This window comes from Haliotis rubra, unplaced genomic scaffold (assembly GCF_003918875.1).
Source record: "Haliotis rubra isolate DU_JTF1 unplaced genomic scaffold, ASM391887v1 Scf949, whole genome shotgun sequence".
NCBI classification, from domain to species: Eukaryota; Metazoa; Mollusca; class Gastropoda; order Lepetellida; family Haliotidae; genus Haliotis; species Haliotis rubra.
The window spans coordinates 105,027-126,448 of NW_025767689.1; positions in this window are offsets into that span (position 1 = coordinate 105,027).

Sequence of the window (21,422 nt, forward strand, 5' to 3'; positions counted from 1 at the left end):
CATGGGTTGTTTGCCTATATCACAAGGTTTTGTAGGTTGTAACACATGGGTTGTTTGCCTATACCACAAGAGTTGGTAGGTTGTAACACATGGGTTGTTTGCCTATATCACAAGAGTTTGTAGGTTGTAACACATGGGTTGTTTGCCTATACAACAAGAGTTGGTAGGTTGTAACATATGGGTTGTTTGCCTATATCACAAGAGTTTTTAGGTTGTAACACATGGGTTGTTTGCCTATACCACAAGAGTTGGTAGGTTGTAACACATGGGTTGTTTGCCTATACCACAAGAGTTTGTAGGTTGTAACACATGGGTTGTTTGCCTACACCACAAGAGTTGGTAGGTTGTAACACATGGGTTGTCATTGCCACACCAAAGTGTTGGTAGGTTGTAGCACATGGGTTGTTTGCCCATACCAAAAGTGTTGGTAGGTTGCACCATTATGGGTTGTTTGCCCATATCACAAGGTTTTGTAGTTTTTAACACATGGGTTGTTTGCCTATACCACAAGAGTTGGTAGGTTGCAACACATGGGTTGTTTTGCCTATATCACAAGAGTTTGTAGGTTGTAACACATGGGTTGTTTGCCCATACCACAAGAGCTCTGTAGGTTGTAACACATGGGTTGTTTGCCCATACAACAAGAGTTGGTAGGTTGCAACATATGGGTTGTTTGCCCATATCACAAGAGTTTGTAGGTTGTAACACATGGGTTGTTTTGCCCATACCACAAGAGCTGGTAGGTTGTAACACATGGGTTGTTTGTTCATACCACAAGAGTTGGTAGGTTGTAACACATGGGTTGCTTGCACCATACCACAAGAGTTTGTAGGTTGTAGCACATGGGTTAGTTTGCCTATATCAAAAAGAGTTGGTAGGTTGTAAACACATGGGTTGTTTGCCTATACCACAAGAGTTTGTAAGTTTTACCACATGGGCTGTTTGGCCCATATCACAAGAGTTGGGAGGTTGTAGCACATGGGTTGTTTGCCTATACCACAAGAGTTTGTAGGTTTGTAGCACATGGGTTGTTTGCCCTATACCAAAAGTGTTGGTAGGTTGCACCACATGGGTTGTTTGCCCATATCACAAGGTTTTGCCAGGTTGTAAACACATGGGTTGTTTGCCTATACCACAAGAGTTGGTGGTAGGTTGTAACACATGGGTTGTTTGCCCATATCACAAGAGTTTGTAGGATTTGTAACACATGGGTTGTTTGCCTATACCACAAGAGTTTGTAGGTTGTAACACATGGGTTCTTTGCCTATACAACAAGAGTTGGTAGGTTGTAACATATGGGTTGTTTGCCTATATCACAAGAGTTTGTAGGTTGTAACACATGGGTTGTTTGCCTATACCACAAGAGTTGGTAGGTTGTAACACATGGGTTCTTTGCCTATACCACAAGAGTTGGTAGGTTGTAACACATGGGTTGTTTGCCTATACCACAAGAGTTTGTAGGTTGTAGCACATTGGTTGTTTGCCTATATCAAAAGAGTTGGTAGGTTGTAACACATGGATTGTTTGCCTATATCACAAGGTTTTGTAGTTTGTAACACATGGGTTGTTTGCCTATACCACAAGAGTTGGTAGGTTGTAACACATGGGTTGTTTGCCTATATCACAAGAGTTTGTAGGTTGTAACACATGGGTTGTTTGCCTATACCACAAGAGTTGGTAGGTTGTAACACATGGGTTGTTTGCCTATATTCACAAGAGTTGGTGGGGTTGTAACACATGGGTTGTTTGCCTATACCACAAGAGTTTGTAGGTTGTAGCACATGGATGTTTGCCTATATCAAAAAGAGTTGGTAGGTTGTAACACATGGGTTGTTTGCCATATCACAAGGATTTGTTTGTAGTTTGTAACACATGGGTTGTTTGTTGCATACCATACAAGAGTTGGTAGGTTGTAACACATGGGTTGTTTGCCTATATCACAAGAGTTTGTAGGCTGTAACTCATGGGTTGTTTGCCTATATACAACAAGAGTTGGTAGGTTGTACCACATGGGTTGTTTGCCTATACCACAAGAGTTTGTAAGTTTACCACATGGGTTGTTTGCTCATATCACAAGAGTTGGGAGGTTGTAACACATGGGTTGTTTGCCTATACAACAAGAGTTTGTAGGTTGTACCACATGGGTTGTTTGCCTTCCATACCAAAAGTGTTGGTAGGTTGTACACCACATGGGTTGTTTTGGCCATATCACAAGGTTTTGTAGTTTGTAACACATGGGTTGGCTGGCTCATACCACAAGAGTTGGTAGGTTGTAACACATGGGTTGTTTGCCTATATATCACAAGAGCTTGTAGGTTGTAAACACATGGGTTGTTTGCCTATACCACAAGAGCTCTGTAGGTTGTAACACATGGGTTCTCTTTGCCCATACCACAAGAGTTGGTAGGTTGTAACATATGGGTTGTTTGGCCCATATCACAAGAGTTTGTAGGTTGTAACACATGGGTTGTTTGCCCATACCACAAGAGTTGGTAGGTTGTAACACATGGGTTCTTTGCCCATACCACAAGAGTTGGCAGGGTTGTAACACATGGGTTGTTTGGGCCCATACCACAAAGAGTTTGTAGGTTGTAGCACATTGGTTGCTCTGGCTCATATCAAAAGAGTTGGTAGGCTTGTAACACATGGGTTGTTTGGCTCATATCACACAAGGTTTTGTAGTTTGTAACACATGGGTTGTTTGCCCATACCACAAGAGTTGGTAGGTTGTAACACATGGGTTGTTTTGCCCATATCACAAGAGTTTGTAGGTTGTAAACACATGGGTTGTTTGCCCTATACAACAAGAGTTTGTAGGCTGTACCACATGGGTTTGCCCATACCACAAGAGTTTGTAAGTTGTACCACATGGGTTGTTTGCCTATATCACAAGAGTTTGAGGTTGTAACACATGTGTTGTTTGCCTATACCACAAGAGTTTGTAGGTTGTATAACATGGGTTGTTTGCCCATACCAAAAGTGTTGGTAGGTTGTACCACATGGGTTGTTTGCCCATATCACAAGGTTTTGTAGGTTGTAAACACATGGGTTGCTCTGGCTCATACCACAAGAGTTGGTAGGTTGTAACACATGGGTTGTTTGCCCATATCACAAGAGTTTGTAGGTTGTAACACATGGGTTGTTTGCCCATACAACAAGAGCTGGTAGGCTGTAAACATATGGGCTGTTTGCCCATATCACAAGAGTTTCTTTTAGGTTGTAACACATGGGTTGTTTGCCCATACCACAAGAGTTGGTAGGTTGTAACACATGGGTTGTTTGCCTATACCACCACAAGAGTTTGTAGGTTGCAAACACATGGGTTGTTTGCCCATACCACAAGAGTTGGTAGGTTGTAACACATGGGTTGGTTTGCCTATACCAAAAGTGTTGGTAGGTTGTAGCACATGGGTTGTTTGCCTATACCAAAAGTGTTGGTAGGTTGTACCACATGGGTTGTTTGCCTATATCACAAGGTTTTGTAGTTTTAACACATGGGTTGTTTGCCTATACCACAAGAGTTGGTAGGTTGTAACACATGGGTTGTTTGCCTATATCACAAGAGTTTGTAGGTTGTAACACATGGGTTGTTTGCCTATACCACAAGAGTTTGTAGGTTGTAACACATGGGTTGTTTGCCTATACAACAAGAGTTGGTAGGTTGTAACATATGGGTTGTTTGCCTATATCACAAGAGTTTGTAGGTTGTAACACATGGGTTGTTTGCCTATACCACAAGAGTTGGTAGGTTGTAACACATGGGTTGTTTGTCTATACCACAAGAGTTGGTAGGTTGTAACACATGGGTTGTTTGCCTATACCACAAGAGTTTGTAGGTTGTAGCACATGGGTTGTTTGCCTATATCAAAAGAGTTGGTAGGTTGTAACACATGGGTTGTTTGCCTATACCACAAGAGTTTGTAAGTTTTACCACATGGGTTGTTTGCCTATATCACAAGAGTTGGGAGGTTGTAAAGCACATGGGTTGTTTGCCTATACCACAAGAGTTTGTAGGTTGTAGCACATGGGTTGTTTGCCTATACCAAAAGTGTTGGTAGGTTGTACCACATGGGTTGTTTGCCTATATCACAAGGTTTTGTAGTTTGTAACACATGGGTTGTTTGCCTATACCACAAGAGTTGGTAGGTTGTAACACATGGGTTGTTTGCCTATATCACAAGAGTTTGTAGGTTGTAACACATGGGTTGTTTGCCTATACCACAAGAGTTTGTAGGTTGTAACACATGGGTTCTTTGCCTATACAACAAGAGTTGGTAGGTTGTAACATATGGGTTGTTTGCCTATATCACAAGAGTTTGTAGGTTGTAACACATGGGTTGTTTGCCTATACCACAAGAGTTGGTAGGTTGTAACACATGGGTTCTTTGCCTATACCACAAGAGTTGGTAGGTTGTAACACATGGGTTGTTTGCCTATACCACAAGAGTTTGTAGGTTGTAGCACATTGGTTGTTTGCCTATATCAAAAGAGTTGGTAGGTTGTAACACATGGATTGTTTTGCCTATATATCACAAGGTTTTGTAGTTTGTAACACATGGGTTGTTTGGCCCATATCACAAGAGTTGGTAGGTTGTAACACATGGGTTGTTTGCCCATATCACAAGAGTTTGTAGGTTGTAACACATGGGCTGGTTTGCCTATACAACAAGAGTTTGTAGGTTGTACCACATGGGTTGTTTTGCCCATACCACAAGAGTTTGTAAGTTGTACCACATGGGCTGTTTGCCTATATCACAAGAGTTGGGAGGTTGTAACACATGTGTTGTTTGCCTATACAACAAGAGTTTGTAGGTTGTAGCACATGGGTTGTTTGCCCATACCAAAAGTGTTGGTAGGCTGAAACCTCACATGGGTTGTTTGCCTATATCACAAGGTTTTGTAGTTTGTAACACATGGGTTGTTTGCTTTCATACCACAAGAGTTGGTAGGTTGTAACACATGGGTTGTTTGCCTATATCACAAGAGTTTGTAGGTTGTAACACATGGGTTGTTTGCCTATACAACAAGAGCTGGCAGGTTGTAACATATGGGTTGTTTGCCCATATCACAAGAGTTTTTAGGTTGTAACACACATGGGTTGGGTTTGCCCATACCACAAGAGTTGGTAGGTTGTATAACATGGGTTTGGCCCATACCACAAGAGTTTGTAGGTTGTAACACATGGGTTGTTTGCCCATACCACAAGAGTTGGTAGGTTGAAAATAATATGGGGGTTTGCCCATATCACAAGAGTCTGTAGTTTGTAACACATGGGTTGTTTGCCTATACCACAAGAGTTGGTAGGTTGTAGCACATGGTATGTTTGCCTATATCAAAAGAGTTGGTAGGTTGTAAACACATGGGTTGTTTGCCTATATCACAAGGTTTTGTAGTTTGTAACACATGGGTTGTTTGCCTATACCACAAGAGTTGGTAGGTTGTAAACACATGGGTTGGGTTTGCCTCCATACCACAAGAGTTTGCAGGTTGTAAACACATGGGTTGCCTTGCCCATACCACCAGAGTTGGTAGGTTGTACCACATGGGTTGTTTGCCTATACCACAAGAGTTGTGTAGGTTGTAACAATACGGGTTGTTTGCCCATACAACAAGAGCTTTGTAGGTTGCAACACATGGGTTGTTTGCCCATACAAGAAGAGTTGGTAGGTTGTAAACACATGGGTTGGGTTTGCCCATACAACAAGAGTTTGTAGAGGTTGTAACATATGTGTTGGGTTTGCCCTTTACCACAAGAGTTGGTAGGTTGTAACATGGGTAAGGCCTATACCACAAGAGTTGGTAGGTTGTAACACATGGGTTGTTTGCCCATACCACAAGAGTTGGTAGGTTGTATCGATTATTGGTTGTCTGCCTATACCACAAGAGTTGGTAGGTTGTAACTCAGAGGCTGGCAGACAATATGAGCTCATAGCCTGTAACATTGCAGAGGCTTTGTGCCTATACCCAAGAGGTCCAAAGCCTGTAACACACATCCTGCTTGTTCGTTGGACTGAAACAAAACATAAAGGTTTGCTATCCGTAATCTACGCGTATTGCGCTACAGATCCCAAACCGTCAACTTTCCCATCTTACTCCTATCGTCCTTCATGCTCGTTGGCTCGTAGGTTGTAGCACATTGGTTGTTTGCCCATACCAAAAGTGTTGGTAGGTTGTACCACAGGCCCATATCACAACGTTTTGTAGTTTGTAAACACATGGGTTGTTTGCCTATATCATTATTTCTTCATTGCCATACATATCTTCCTTCCACATAACCTCTGTTCTAATACGGCCATATTTCCCGGTCCTCGTAAAATCCCCTAGCGGCAAAAGATCGCAACACGAATTATCTCCCTTCTTTCTATCCAATCAGAACACGTGTTACATCGACTTAGATTCAATTTGACTAACACAAGCAAATGCGGGGCCACAAATATCCCCCATCTGCCGGGGAATTGTGTTGATGTTACACACAAAGACGTTTAATGGCTAGCTTGTCCGTTGTCAACGAGGGCGATGGAGACGCCATTGATACGCCATTACATGACTGAGTTCTGTCTAGAAGAAACGTTTGCGCATCGCGCTCGGGAAGAGGTTCTAGTTTTCCCGAAGCATACGGAAATTACCGAGGCCTTGCGAATGATCACTTTTGAAACAACGTCGCTGATTGCACAACTAAATCGGCTTGTCTCCAATCACGAGCCTTGAACGCTGACACCAAGAAAGGGTCGTATTAGGAACAGAGGTTATGTAGGAAGATATGACAGGAGTAACTCTGTGGGAAGAGAATGCCATACCACAAGAGTTTGTAGGTTGTAACACATGGGTTGTTTGCCTATATCACAAGAGTTTGTAGGTTGTAACACATGGGTTGTTTGCCTATACCACAAGAGTTTGTAGGTTGTAACACATGGGTTGTTTGCCTATACCACAAGAGTTGGTAGGTTGTAACACATGGGTTGTTTGCCTATACCACAAGAGTTTGTAGTTTGTAATACATGGGTTGTTTGCCTATACCACAAGAGTTGGTAGGTTGTAGCACATGGTATGTTTGCCTATATCAAAAGAGTTGGTAGGTTGTAACACATGGGTTGTTTGCCTATATCACAAGGTTTTGTAGTTTGTAACACATGGGTTGTTTGCCTATACCACAAGAGTTGGTAGGTTGTAACACATGGGTTGTTTGCCTATACCACAAGAGTTTGTAGGTTGTAACACATGGGTTGTTTGCCTATACCACTAGAGTTGGTAGGTTGTACCACATGGGTTGTTTGCCTATACCACAAGAGTTGGTAGGTTGTAACACATGGGTTGTTTGCCTATACAACAAGAGTTTGTAGGTTGTAACACATGGGTTGTTTGCCTATACAAGAAGAGTTGGTAGGTTGTAACACATGGGTTGTTTGCCTATACAACAAGAGTTTGTAGGTTGTAACACATGTGTTGTTTGCCTTTACCACAAGAGTTGGTAGGTTGTAACACATGGGTTGTTTGCCTATACCACAAGAGTTGGTAGGTTGTAACACATGGGTTGTTTGCCTATACCACAAGAGTTGGTAGGTTGTAACACATTGGTTGTTTGCCTATACCACAAGAGTTGGTAGGTTGTAACTCAGAGGCTGGCAGACAATATGAGCTCATAGCCTGTAACACAGAGGCTTTGTGCCTATACCACAAGAGGTCAAAGCCTGTAACACACATCCTGCTTGTTCGTTGGACTGAAACAAACACATTCTCTTCCCACAGAGGTTACTCCTGTCATATCTTCCTACATAACCTCTGTTCTAATACGGCCATATTTCCGGTCCTCGTAAAATCCCCTAGCGGCAAAAGATCGCAACACGAATTATCTCCTTCTTCTATCCAATCAGAACACGTGTTACATCGACTTAGATTCAATTTGACTAACACAAGCAAATGCGGGGCCACAAATATCCCCCATCTGCCGGGGAATTGTGTTGATGTTACACACAAGACGTTTAATGGCTAGCTTGTCCGTTGTCAACGAGGGCGATGGAGACGCTATTGATACGCCATTACATGACTGAGTTCTGTCTAGAAGAAACGTTTGCGCATCGCGCTCGAAGAGGTTCTAGTTTTCCCGAAGCATACGGAAATTACCGAGGCCTTGCGAATGATCACTTTTGAAACAACGTCGCTGATTGCACAACTAAATCGGCTTGTCTCCAATCACGAGCCTTGAACGCTGACACCAAGAAAGGGTCGTATTAGAACAGAGGTTATGTAGGAAGATATGACAGGAGTAACCTCTGTGGGAAGAGAATGCTTGCCCATACCACAAGAGTTGGTAGGTTGTAACACATGGGTTGTTTGGCTCATACCACAAGAGTTGGTAGGTTGCAACACATGGGTTGTTTGCCCATACCACACAAGAGTTTGTAGGTTGTAGCACATTGGTTGTTTGCCTATATCAAAAGAGTTGGTAGGTTGTAACACATGGGTTGTTTGCCTATATCACAAGGTTTGGTAGTTTGTAACACATGGGTTGTTTGCCTATACCAAAAGAGTTGGTAGGTTGTAACACATGGGTTGTTTGCCTATACCACAAGAGTTGGTAGGTTGTAACACATGGGTTGTTTGCCTATACCACAAGAGTTTGTAGTTTGTAATACATGGGTTGTTTGCCTATACCACAAGAGTTGGTAGGTTGTAGCACATGGTATGTTTGCCTATATCAAAAGAGTTGGTAGGTTGTAACACATGGGTTGTTTGCCTATATCACAAGGTTTTGTAGTTTGTAACACATGGGTTGTTTGCCCATACCACAAGAGTTGGTAGGTTGTAACACATGGGTTGGGTTTGCCCTATACCACAAGAGTTTGTAGGTTGTAACACATGGGTTGTTTGCCTATACCACTAGAGTTGGTAGGTTGTACCACATGGGTTGGTTTGCCTATACCACAAGAGTTGGCAGGTTGTAACACATGGGTTGTTTGCCCATACAACAAGAGTTTGTAGGTTGCCAACACATGGGTTGTTTGCCCATACAAGAAGAGTTGGTAGGTTGTAACATATGGGTTGTTTGCCTATACAACAAGAGTTTGTAGGATTGTAACATTACGTGTTGTTTTGCCTTTACCACAAGAGTTGGTAGGTTGTAACATTACGGGTTGTTTGCCTATACCACAAGAGTTGGTAGGTTGTAACACATGGGTTGTTTGCCTATACCACAAGAGTTGGTAGGTTGTAACACATTGGTTGTTTGCCTATACCACAAGAGTTGGTAGGTTGTAAACTCAGAGGCTGGCAGACAATATGAGCTCATAGCCTGTCAACTTTCCCATCTTACTCCTGTCATATCTTCCGTAGGTTGTACATAACCTCTGTTTGCCTATATCACAACGTTTTGTAGTTTGTAATACGGCCATATTTCCCGGTCCTCGTAAAACTCTAGCGGCAAAAGATCGCAACACGAATTATCTCCCTTCTTTCTATCCAATCAGAACACGTGTTACATCGACTTAGATTCAATTTGACTAACACAAGCAAATGCGGGGCCACAAATATCCCCCATCTGCCGGGGAATTGTGTTGATGTTACACACAAGACGTTTAATGGCTAGCTTGTCCGTTGTCAACGAGGGCGATGGAGACGCCATTGATACGCCATTACATGACTGAGTTCTGTCTAGAAGAAACGTTTGCGCATCGCGCTCGGGAAGAGGTTCTAGTTTTCCCGAAGCATACGGAAATTACCGAGGCCTTGCGAATGATCACTTTTGAAACAACGTCGCTGATTGCACAACTAAATCGGCTTGTCTCCAATCACGAGCCTTGAACGCTGACACCAAGAAAGGGTCGTATTAGAACAGAGGTTATGTAGGAAGATATGACAGGAGTAACCTCTGTGGGAAGAGAATGCTATACCACAAGAGTTGGTAGGTTGTAGCACATGGGTTGTTTGCCTATACCACAAGAGTTGGTAGGTTGTAACACATGGGTTGTTTGCCTATACCACAAGAGTTTGTAGGTTGTAACACATGGGTTGTTTGCCTATACAACAAGAGTTGGTAGGTTGTAACATATGGGTTGTTTGCCTATATCACAAGAGTTTGTAGGTTGTAACACATGGGTTGTTTGCCTATACCACAAGAGTTGGTAGGTTGTAACACATGGGTTGTTTGCCTATACCACAAGAGTTGGTAGGTTGTAACACATGGGTTGTTTGCCTATACCACAAGAGTTTGTAGGTTGTAGCACATTGGTTGTTTGCCTATATCAAAAGAGTTGGTAGGTTGTAACACATGGGTTGTTTGCCTATATCACAAGGTTTGGTAGTTTGTAACACATGGGTTGTTTGCCTATACCAAAAGAGTTGGTAGGTTGTAACACATGGGTTGTTTGCCTATATCACAAGAGTTTGTAGGTTGTAACACATGGGTTGTTTGCCTATACAACAAGAGTTTGTAGGTTGTAACACATGGGTTGTTTGCCTATACCACAAGAGTTTGTAAGTTTTACCACATGGGTTGTTTGCCTATATCACAAGAGTTGGGAGGTTGTAACACATGGGTTGTTTCCCTATACCACAAGAGTTTGTAGGTTGTAGCACATGGGTTGTTTGCTCATACCAAAAGTGTTGGTAGGTTGTACCACATGGGTTGTTTCGCCTATATCACAAGGTTTTGTAGTTTGTAACACATGGGTTGTTTGCCCATACCACAAGAGTTTGTAGGTTGTAACACATGGGTTGTTTGCTCTGCCTATATCACAAGGGGTTTGTAAGGATTTGTAACACATGGGTTGTTTGCCCTATACCACAAGAGTTTGTAGGTTGTAACACATGGGTTGTTTGCCCATACAACAAGAGTTGGTAGGTTGTAACATATGGGTTGTTTGCCTATATCACAAGAGTTTGTAGGTTGTAACACATGGGGTTGTTTGCCCATATCACAAGAGTTTGTAGGTTGCAACACATGGGTTGTTTGCCTATACCACAAGAGTTGGTAGGTTGTAACACATGGGTTGTTTGCCTATACCACAAGAGTTTGTAGGTTGTAACACATGGGTTGTTTGTCTATACCAAAAGAGTTGGTAGGTTGTAACACATGGGTTGTTTGCCTATACCACAAGAGTTTGTAGGTTGTAACACATGGGTTGTTTGCCTATATCACAAGAGTTTGTAGGTTGTAACACATGGGTTGTTTGCCTATACCACAAGAGTTGGTAGGTTGTAACACATGGGTTGTTTGCCTATACCACAAGAGTTGGTAGGTTGTAACACATGGGTTGTTTGCCTATACCACAAGAGTTGGTAGGTTGTAACACATGGGTTGTTTGCCTATACCACAAGAGTTGGTAGGTTGTAACACATGGGTTGTTTGCCTATACCACAAGTGTTTGTAGGTTGTAACACATGGGTTGTTTGCCTATACCAAAAGAGTTTGTAGGTTGTAACACATGTGTTGTTTGTCTATATCACAAGGTTTTGTAGTTTGTAACACATGGGTTGTTTGCCTATACAACAAGAGTTGGTAGGTTGTAACACATGGGTTGTTTGCCTATATCACAAGAGTTGGTAGGCTGTAACACATGGGTTGTTTTGCCCATACCACAAGAGTTGGTAGGTTGTAACACATGGGTTGTTTGCCTATACCACAAGAGTTGGTAGGTTGTAACACATGGGTTGTTTGCCTATACCACAAGAGTTTGTAGGTTGTAACACATGGGTTGTTTGCCTATACCACAAGAGTTTGTAGGTTGTAGCACATTGGTTGTTTGCCTATATCAAAAGAGTTGGTAGGTTGTAACACATGGGTCGTTTGCCTATATCACAAGGTTTTGTAGTTTGTAACACATGGGTTGTTTGCCTATACCACAAGAGTTGGTAGGTTGTAACACATGGGGTGTTTGCCTATATCACAAGAGTTTGTAGGTTGTAACACATGGGTTGTTTGCCTATACCACAAGAGTTTGTAGGTTGTACCACATGGGTTGTTTGCCTATACCACAAGAGTTGGTAAGTTGTACCACATGGGTTGTTTGCCTATATCACAAGAGTTGGGAGGTTGTAACACATGTGTTGTTTGCCTATACCACAAGTATTTGTAGGTTGTAGCACATGGGTTGTTTGCCTATACCAAAAGTGTTGGTAGGTTGTACCACATGGGTTGTTTGCCTATATCACAAGGTTTTTGTAGTTTGTAAACACGGGTTGTTTGCCTATACCACAAGAGTTTGTAGGTTGTAACACATGGGTTGTTTGCCTATACAACAAGAGTTGGCAGGTTGTAACATATGGGTTGTTTGCCTATATCACAAGAGTTTGTAGGTTGTAACACATGGGTTGTTTGCCTATACCACAAGAGTTGGTAGGTTGTAACACATGGGTTGTTTGCCTATACCACAAGAGTTTGTAGGTTGTAACACATGGGTTGTTTGCCTATACCACAAGAGTTTGTAGGTTGTAGCACATGGTATGTTTGCCTATATCAAAAGAGTTGGTAGGTTGTAACACATGGGTTGTTTGCCTATATCACAAGGTTTTGTAGTTTGTAACACATGGGTTGTTTGCCTATACCACAAGAGTTGGTAGGTTGTAACACATGGGTTGTTTGCCTATATCACAAGAGTTTGTAGGTTGTAACACATGGGTTGTTTGCCTATACCACAAGAGTTGGTAGGTTGTACCACATGGGTTGTTTGCCTATACCACAAGAGTTTGTAGGTTGTAACACATGGGTTGTTTGCCTATACAACAAGAGTTTGTAGGTTGTACCACATGGGTTGTTTGCCTATACAACAAGAGTTGGTAGGTTGTAACACATGGGTTGTTTGCCTATACAACAAGAGTTTGTAGGTTGTAACACATGTGTTGTTTGCCTTTACCACAAGAGTTGGTAGGTTGTAACACATGGGTTGTTTGCCTATACCACAAGAGTTGGTAGGTTGTAACACATTGGTTGTTTGCCTATACCACAAGAGTTGGTAGGTTGTAACACATTGGTTGTTTGCCTATACCACAAGAGTTGGTAGGTTGTAACTCAGAGGCTGGCAGACAATATGAGCTCATAGCCTGTAACACAGAGGCTTTGTGCCTATACCACAAGAGGTCAAAGCCTGTAACACACATCCTGCTTGTTCGTTGGACTGAAACAAACATAAAGGTTTGCTATCCGTAATCTACGCGTATTGCGCTACAGATCCCAAACCGTCAACTTTCCCATCTTACTCCTATCGTCCTTCATGCTCGTTGGCTCGTAGGTTGTAGCACATTGGTTGTTTGCCTATACCAAAAGTGTTGGTAGGTTGTACCACATGGGTTGTTTGCCTATATCACAACGTTTTGTAGTTTGTAACACATGGGTTGTTTGCCTATACCACCATTCTCTTCCCACAGAGGTTACTCCTGTCATATCTTCCTACATAACCTCTGTTCTAATACGGCCATATTTCCCGGTCCTCGTAAAATCCCCTAGCGGCAAAAGATCGCAACACGAATTATCTCCCTTCTTTCTATCCAATCAGAACACGTGTTACATCGACTTAGATTCAATTTGACTAACACAAGCAAATGCGGGGCCACAAATATCCCCCATCTGCCGGGGAATTGTGTTGATGTTACACACAAGACGTTTAATGGCTAGCTTGTCCGTTGTCAACGAGGGCGATGGAGACGCCATTGATACGCCATTACATGACTGAGTTCTGTCTAGAAGAAACGTTTGCGCATCGCGCTCGGGAAGAGGTTCTAGTTTTCCCGAAGCATACGGAAATTACCGAGGCCTTGCGAATGATCACTTTTGAAACAACGTCGCTGATTGCACAACTAAATCGGCTTGTCTCCAATCACGAGCCTTGAACGCTGACACCAAGAAAGGGTCGTATTAGAACAGAGGTTATGTAGGAAGATATGACAGGAGTAACCTCTGTGGGAAGAGAATGCTATACCACAAGAGTTTGTAGGTTGTAACACATGGGTTGTTTGCCTATATCACAAGAGTTTGTAGGTTGTAACACATGGGTTGTTTGCCTATACCACAAGAGTTTGTAGGTTGTAACACATGGGTTGTTTGCCTATACAACAAGAGTTGGTAGGTTGTAACATATGGGTTGTTTGCCTATATCACAAGAGTTTGTAGGTTGTAACACATGGGTTGTTTGCCTATACCACAAGAGTTGGTAGGTTGTAACACATGGGTTGTTTGCCTATACCACAAGAGTTGGTAGGTTGTAACACATGGGTTGTTTGCCTATACCACAAGAGTTTGTAGGTTGTAACACATGGGTTGTTTGCCTATACAACAAGAGTTGGTAGGTTGTAACATATGGGTTGTTTGCCTATATCACAAGAGTTTGTAGTTTGTAACACATGGGTTGTTTGCCTATACCACAAGAGTTGGTAGGTTGTAACACATGGGTTGTTTGCCTATACCACAAGAGTTGGTAGGTTGTAACACATGGGTTGTTTGCCTATACCACAAGAGTTTGTAGGTTGTAGCACATTGGTTGTTTGCCTATATCAAAAAGTTGGTAGGTTGTAACACATGGGTTGTTTGCCTATATCACAAGGTTTGGTAGTTTGTAACACATGGGTTGTTTGCCTATACCAAAAGAGTTGGTAGGTTGTAACACATGGGTTGTTTGCCTATATCACAAGAGTTTGTAGGTTGTAACACATGGGTTGTTTGCCTATACAACAAGAGTTTGTAGGTTGTAACACATGGGTTGTTTGCCTATACCACAAGAGTTTGTAAGTTTTACCACATGGGTTGTTTGCCTATATCACAAGAGTTGGGAGGTTGTAACACATGGGTTGTTTCCCTATACCACAAGAGTTTGTAGGTTGTAGCACATGGGTTGTTTGCCTATACCAAAAGTGTTGGTAGGTTGTACCACATGGGTTGTTTGCCTATATCACAAGGTTTTGTAGTTTGTAACACATGGGTTGTTTGCCTATACCACAAGAGTTTGTAGGTTGTAACACATGGGTTGTTTGCCTATATCACAAGGGTTTGTAGGTTGTAACACATGGGTTGTTTGCCTATACAACAAGAGTTTGTAGGTTGTAACACATGGGTTGTTTGCCCTATACAACAAGAGTTGGTAGGTTGTAACATATGGGTTGTTTGCCTATATCACAAGAGCCTGTAGGTTGTAACACATGGGTTGTTTTGCCTATACCACAAGAGTTTGTAGGTTGCAAACACATGGGTTGTTTGCCTATACCCAAAAGAGCTGGTAGGTTGTAACACATGGGTTGTTTGCCTATACCACAAGAGTTTGTAGGGTTGTAACACATGGGTTGTTTGCCCATATCACAAGAGTTTGTAGGTTGTAACACATGGGTTGTTTGCCCATACCACAAGAGTTGGTAGGTTGTAACACATGGGTTGTTTGCCTATACCACAAGAGTTGGTAGGTTGTAACACATGGGTTGTTTGCCTACATACCACAAGAGTTGGTAGGTTGTAACACATGGGTTGTTTGCCTATACCACAAGAGTTGGTAGGTTGTAACACATGGGTTGTTTTACCTATACCACAAGTGTTTGTAGGTTGTAACACATGGGTTGTTTGCCTATACCAAAAAAGAGTTTGTAGGTTAAACACATGGGTTGTTTGTCTATATCACAAGGTTTTGTAGTTTGTAACACATGGGTTGTTTGCCCATACAACAAGAGTTGGTAGGTTGTAAACACATGGGTTGTTTGCCTATATCACAAGAGTTGGTAGGTTGTAACACATGGGTTGTTTGCCTATACCACAAGAGTTGGTAGGTTGTAACACATGGGTTGTTTGCCTATATATCACAAAGGTTTGGAAGTTTGTAACACATGGGTTGTTTGCCTATACCAAAAGAGTTGGTAGGTTGTAACACATGGGTTGTTTTGCCTATATCACAAGAGTTTGTAGGTTGTAACACATGGGTTGTTTGCCCATACAACAAGAGTTTGTGGGTTGTAACACATGGGTTGTTTGCCTATACCACAAGAGTTTGTAAGTTTTACCACATGGGTTGTTTGCCTATATCACAAAGAGTTGGGAGGTTGTAACACATGGGTTGTTTCCCTATACCACAAGAGTTTGTAGGTTGCAGCACATGGGTTGTTTGCCTATACCAAAGTGTTGGTAGGTTGTACCACATGGGTTGTTTGCCTATATCACAAGGGTTTTGTAGTTTGTAAACACATGGGTTGTTTGCCCATACCACAAGAGTTTGTAGGTTGTAAACACATGGGTTGTTTGCCCATATCACAAGGGTTTGTAGGTTGTAACACATGGGTTGTTTGCCCATACAACAAGAGTTTGTAGGTTGTAACACATGGGTTGTTTGCCCTATACAAACAAGAGTTGGTAGGTTGTAACATATGGGTTGTTTGCCCATATCACAAGAGTTTGTAGGTTGTAACACATGGGTTGTTTGCCCATACCACCACAAGAGTTTGTAGGTTGCAACACATGGGTTGTTTGCCTATACCACAAGAGTTTGTGGTAGGTTGTAACACATGGGTTGTTTGCCTATACCACAAGAGTTTGTAGGTTGTAACACATGGGTTGTTTGTCTATACCAAAAGAGTTGGTAGGTTGTAACACATGGGTTGTTTGCCTATACCACAAGAGTTTGTAGGTTGTAACACATGGGTTGTTTGCCTATATCCACAAGAGTTTGTAGGATTGTAACACATGGGTTGTTTGCTCTATACCACAAGAGTTGGTAGGTTGTAACACATGGGTTGTTTGCCTATACCCACAAGAGTTGGTAGGTTGTAACACATGGGTTGTTTGCCTATACCACAAGAGTTGGTAGGTTGTAACACATGGGTTGTTTGCCTATACCACAAGAGTTGGTAGGTTGTAACACATGGGTTGTTTGCCTATACCACAAGTGTTTGTAGGTTGTAACACATGGGTTGTTTGCCTCATACCAAAAGAGTTTGTAGGTTGTAAACACATGGGTTGTTTGTCTTATATCACAAAGGTTTTGTAGTTTGTAACACATGGGTTGTTTGCCTATACAACAAGAGTTGGTAGGTTGTAACACATGGGTTGTTTGCCTATATCACAAGAGTTGGTAGGTTGTAACACATGGGTTGTTTGCCTATACCACAAGAGTTGGTAGGTTGTAACACATGGGTTGTTTGCCTATACCACAAGAGTTGGTAGGTTGTAACACATGGGTTGTTTGCCTATACCACAAGAGTTTGTAGGTTGTAACACATGGGTTGTTTGCCTATACCACAAGAGTTTGTAGGTTGTAGCACATTGGTTGTTTGCCTATATCAAAAGAGTTGGTAGGTTGTAACACATGGGTCGTTTGCCTATATCACAAGGTTTTGTAGTTTGTAACACATGGGTTGTTTGCCTATACCACAAGAGTTGGTAGGTTGTAACACATGGGTTGTTTGCCTATATCACAAGAGTTTGTAGGTTGTAACACATGGGTTGTTTGCCTATACCACAAGAGTTTGTAGGTTGTACCACATGGGTTGTTTGCCTATACCACAAGAGTTGGTAGGTTGTACCACATGGGTTGTTTGCCTATATCACAAGAGTTGGGAGGTTGTAACACATGGGTTGTTTGCCTATACCACAAGTATTTGTAGGTTGTAGCACATGGGTTGTTTGCCTATACCAAAAGTGTTGGTAGGTTGTACCACATGGGTTGTTTGCCTATATCACAAGGTTTTGTAGTTTGTAACACATGGGTTGTTTGCCTATACCACAAGAGTTTGTAGGTTGTAACACATGGGTTGTTTGCCTATACAACAAGAGTTGGCAGGTTGTAACATATGGGTTGTTTGCCTATATCACAAGAGTTTGTAGGTTGTAACACATGGGTTGTTTGCCTATACCACAAGAGTTGGTAGGTTGTAACACATGGGTTGTTTGCCTATACCACAAGAGTTTGTAGGTTGTAACACATGGGTTGTTTGCCTATACCACAAGAGTTTGTAGGTTGTAGCACATGGGTTGTTTGCCTATAACAAAAGAGTTGGTAGGTTGTAACACATGGGTTGTTTGCCTATATCACAAGGTTTTGTAGTTTGTAACACATGGGTTGTTTGCCTATACCACAAGAGTTGGTAGGTTGTAACACATGGGTTGTTTGCCTATATCACAAGAGTTTGTAGGTTGTAACACATGGGTTGTTTGCCTATACCACAAGAGTTGGTAGGTTGTACCACATGGGTTGTTTGCCTATACCACAAGAGTTTGTAGGTTGTAACACATGGGTTGTTTGCCTATACCACAAGAGTTTGTAGGTTGTACCACATGGGTTGTTTGCCTATACAACAAGAGTTGGTAGGTTGTAACACATGGGTTGTTTGCCTATACAACAAGAGTTTGTAGGTTGTAACACATGTGTTGTTTGCCTTTACCACAAGAGTTGGTAGGTTGTAACACATGGGTTGTTTGCCTATACCACAAGAGTTGGTAGGTTGTAACACATGGGTTGTTTGCCTATACCACAAGAGTTGGTAGGTTGTAACACATGGGTTGTTTGCCTATACCACAAGAGTTGGTAGGTTGTAACACAGAGGCTGGCAGACAATATGAGCTCATAGCCTGTAACACAGAGGCTTTGTGCCTATACCACAAGAGGTCAAAGCCTGTAACACACATCCTGCTTGTTCGTTGGACTGAAACAAACATAAAGGTTTGCTATCCGTAATCTACGCGTATTGCGCTACAGATCCCAAACCGTCAACTTTCCCATCTTACTCCTATCGTCCTTCATGCTCGTTGGCGGTCATAACATGAACTCTCCTATTTCAATACCGGTTACAAAGTGTTCCCTATTCTTTCATTATTATCACACAACTATTACGAGAAACTAATATCGACTACAAGTTTGGATGTTTTAGGTTGTTTCAGGATATCCCGACCTTCTTGAAAAGAATATTAGCGTGATATATCTGAACTATTGGACTAACGCGCACACAGGGAGAGTGCAACGTGCAACGTTACATATATTTTGGACAAATATGATAGACTGCAGTTGAAGGGGTTAGGGAAAGTTATTGGTCAGTTTCAATGATGTATGCAGCTAACTACACGGTTAAATGTTCGACGAATACAACTTCGCAAAAAAAGCTAACATCCATATAACGTGTAACAGTTGTTGAATGTGTTGTTTTGTACAAGCCACAGCAGTTGAATACGCAGTCGCACTCAAATGACAACCAATAGTCATTAGGTCGTGAATTACTCCGACAGGTTACTCTGACAGGCTGCTAATGATCTCAACAAATCATTTAGTGTATTTCGAGAATGTGGCAGATCATCATCCGCTATAATGATCGTGTGATTAAGTAATCGAACGGCGTGTGTCATGCATGCATCGACAAGTGTTTGGCATAAAGTGATAGTAAAAAATCCATGGGCTTCAGAAACAGTTCCTTACTGTGAACGTTCTTTAACGCTTGGGGATAGGGCTTTCCGTGGTCTGTAGTGACAGGAAATCGGCATGTGATGTGTCCGTACAGGGCGGATACAGCTTTTGAGAAAGGAGAGGGGCACACTATTGCGAAAAGGGGGGTGCACACTTCATTTCCACCCGAGTTTCAATGGTCATATAACAAACTTTCTGGACAAAAGGAGGGGTGCGCACCCTCTGGATCCGCCTCTGCTGTAGAGTATGTATCATATATATCTACACATCACATACTTCCGCAAGAAGCGTCAAATTTCAATAAAGTGCATGTAGTTGTAGTTTCCATGCCATTTGATTGTGTAGCCAATCATTATATGATAATATACATAATGTATTTTATTGATAAATCTGAAAAAGAGGACTAGTTCGAGGGATGTGTTGCATTACGTCCCCTGAACTATTGCATTTGTTTTCGACAGTTACGTTTGTTTAAAATGAATATTTTAAGCAGTCTGTGAAATTATGACTGCAAAACAAATAGGTGTTAGCGTTTTTGGTGGTAAAAGCAAACAAAAAGTGCTGTCTTCATGGGTGTTCATTCACATATTTTCACATCAATATTTCCCTTTACACCAAACGGAATTGTTTAGTCTTTTGCACGTTTCGACTGATCTTTTGGATATCTTCGTTTGATTTTAGTTTTAGTGGACGACACAGTCTTATGGTCATGGTTTATCTTACGCTTTACAAAAGTGCAGGAGTGCACTCCGAACCGTTTCTCAGAAATCTCAAATAGTTATATTATTATTTTTCATTTTGTGACATAAAATATAAAGATATAAAATATATATACATTATTCAAGTAATATATGTGTACTCAGAGATTCATTGCAGCTGTTTCACGACGTAAATTTGAAGAACATAAAAAAGTAAATCTGCTTTTACCTTGTCCATATCTCAGTTCATCAGAACGTTTTGCCCCATAATCCCAAAGAATCCGCGAAACGGCCAGGTAACTGGTAGTAACAAGGACTGACTATGCAAGAAACACACGCTAGCTTGTCACTTGTGGTGGCATGAGCGTGTCGGTAACGACAGACATGCGGCGACGTCGCCCGGAGACAATCGCCGTCGAAGCTGTTGAGATTGTCGGCTGATGTTGATTCTGGTGTTCAATGGCAGAGGAGGGCCGTTTGTCAGCTTCCAGAGGAAATTGAAAACCCATTGTTCCTAAGAATGTTTTTCTTTATCCGGCTGAGCACTGTGCAAACAGACGGAATTTAATGAAATTAGCTGGAGAGATCGTTCATCATGTAGTGGCAAGATTAGCTTGACGGAATATTTTGCAGAAAGGCCACTGTTCTGATCTGCCGTACGTGCTGCGGAGAGAAAGCATAACTTAATGTTGCTGGGTTCAGTACTTCATGAACTATGTTTATTAAGTTGTAGTGTTTAATGCAAATACGGGAATACAGAATTTAGAAAACCATGATGGTAATAAATCGGGAAACTGATTCAGACAGAGTTGATGTTTAACTTTGCATCAGCATTGCGTCAGGCTATGGCAACAGCTGATTAAAACGCCAAGCTTAAACATACATGCAAGTACATCTACATCTATCTTCTTGTCAAGGTCGTATTGGCCGTACAGTGATTAAAGTTAAAGAAAATCAACACAATTATAACAAATCAAACGCCAACATAATTAAAAACAGTTTAGTGGTTAAAGCGTTCTCTCGTCACGTCGAAGACCCGGGTTCGATTCCCCACATGGGTACATTGTGTGAAGCCCATTTCTGGTGTCCCCCGTCGTGATATTGCTGGAATATTGCTAAAAGCGGCGTAAAACTAAACTCACTCACTTATCCTATTTGGACTGGTATATAGTAATACGTTTTTCGAATATTTTAGTGCCAAGGATATTTTTATGTCAAGGAATAAAATGTAAAATACAGGAAATATTACCAACTGAACATTTCCACCATGTGTCACACTGATAACACACTTGTGACATAGGTCAGTTGACAAACACATTTACCACTGTAACACCGTTATCAACATTAACGGCTGTCGAATATCCATTTT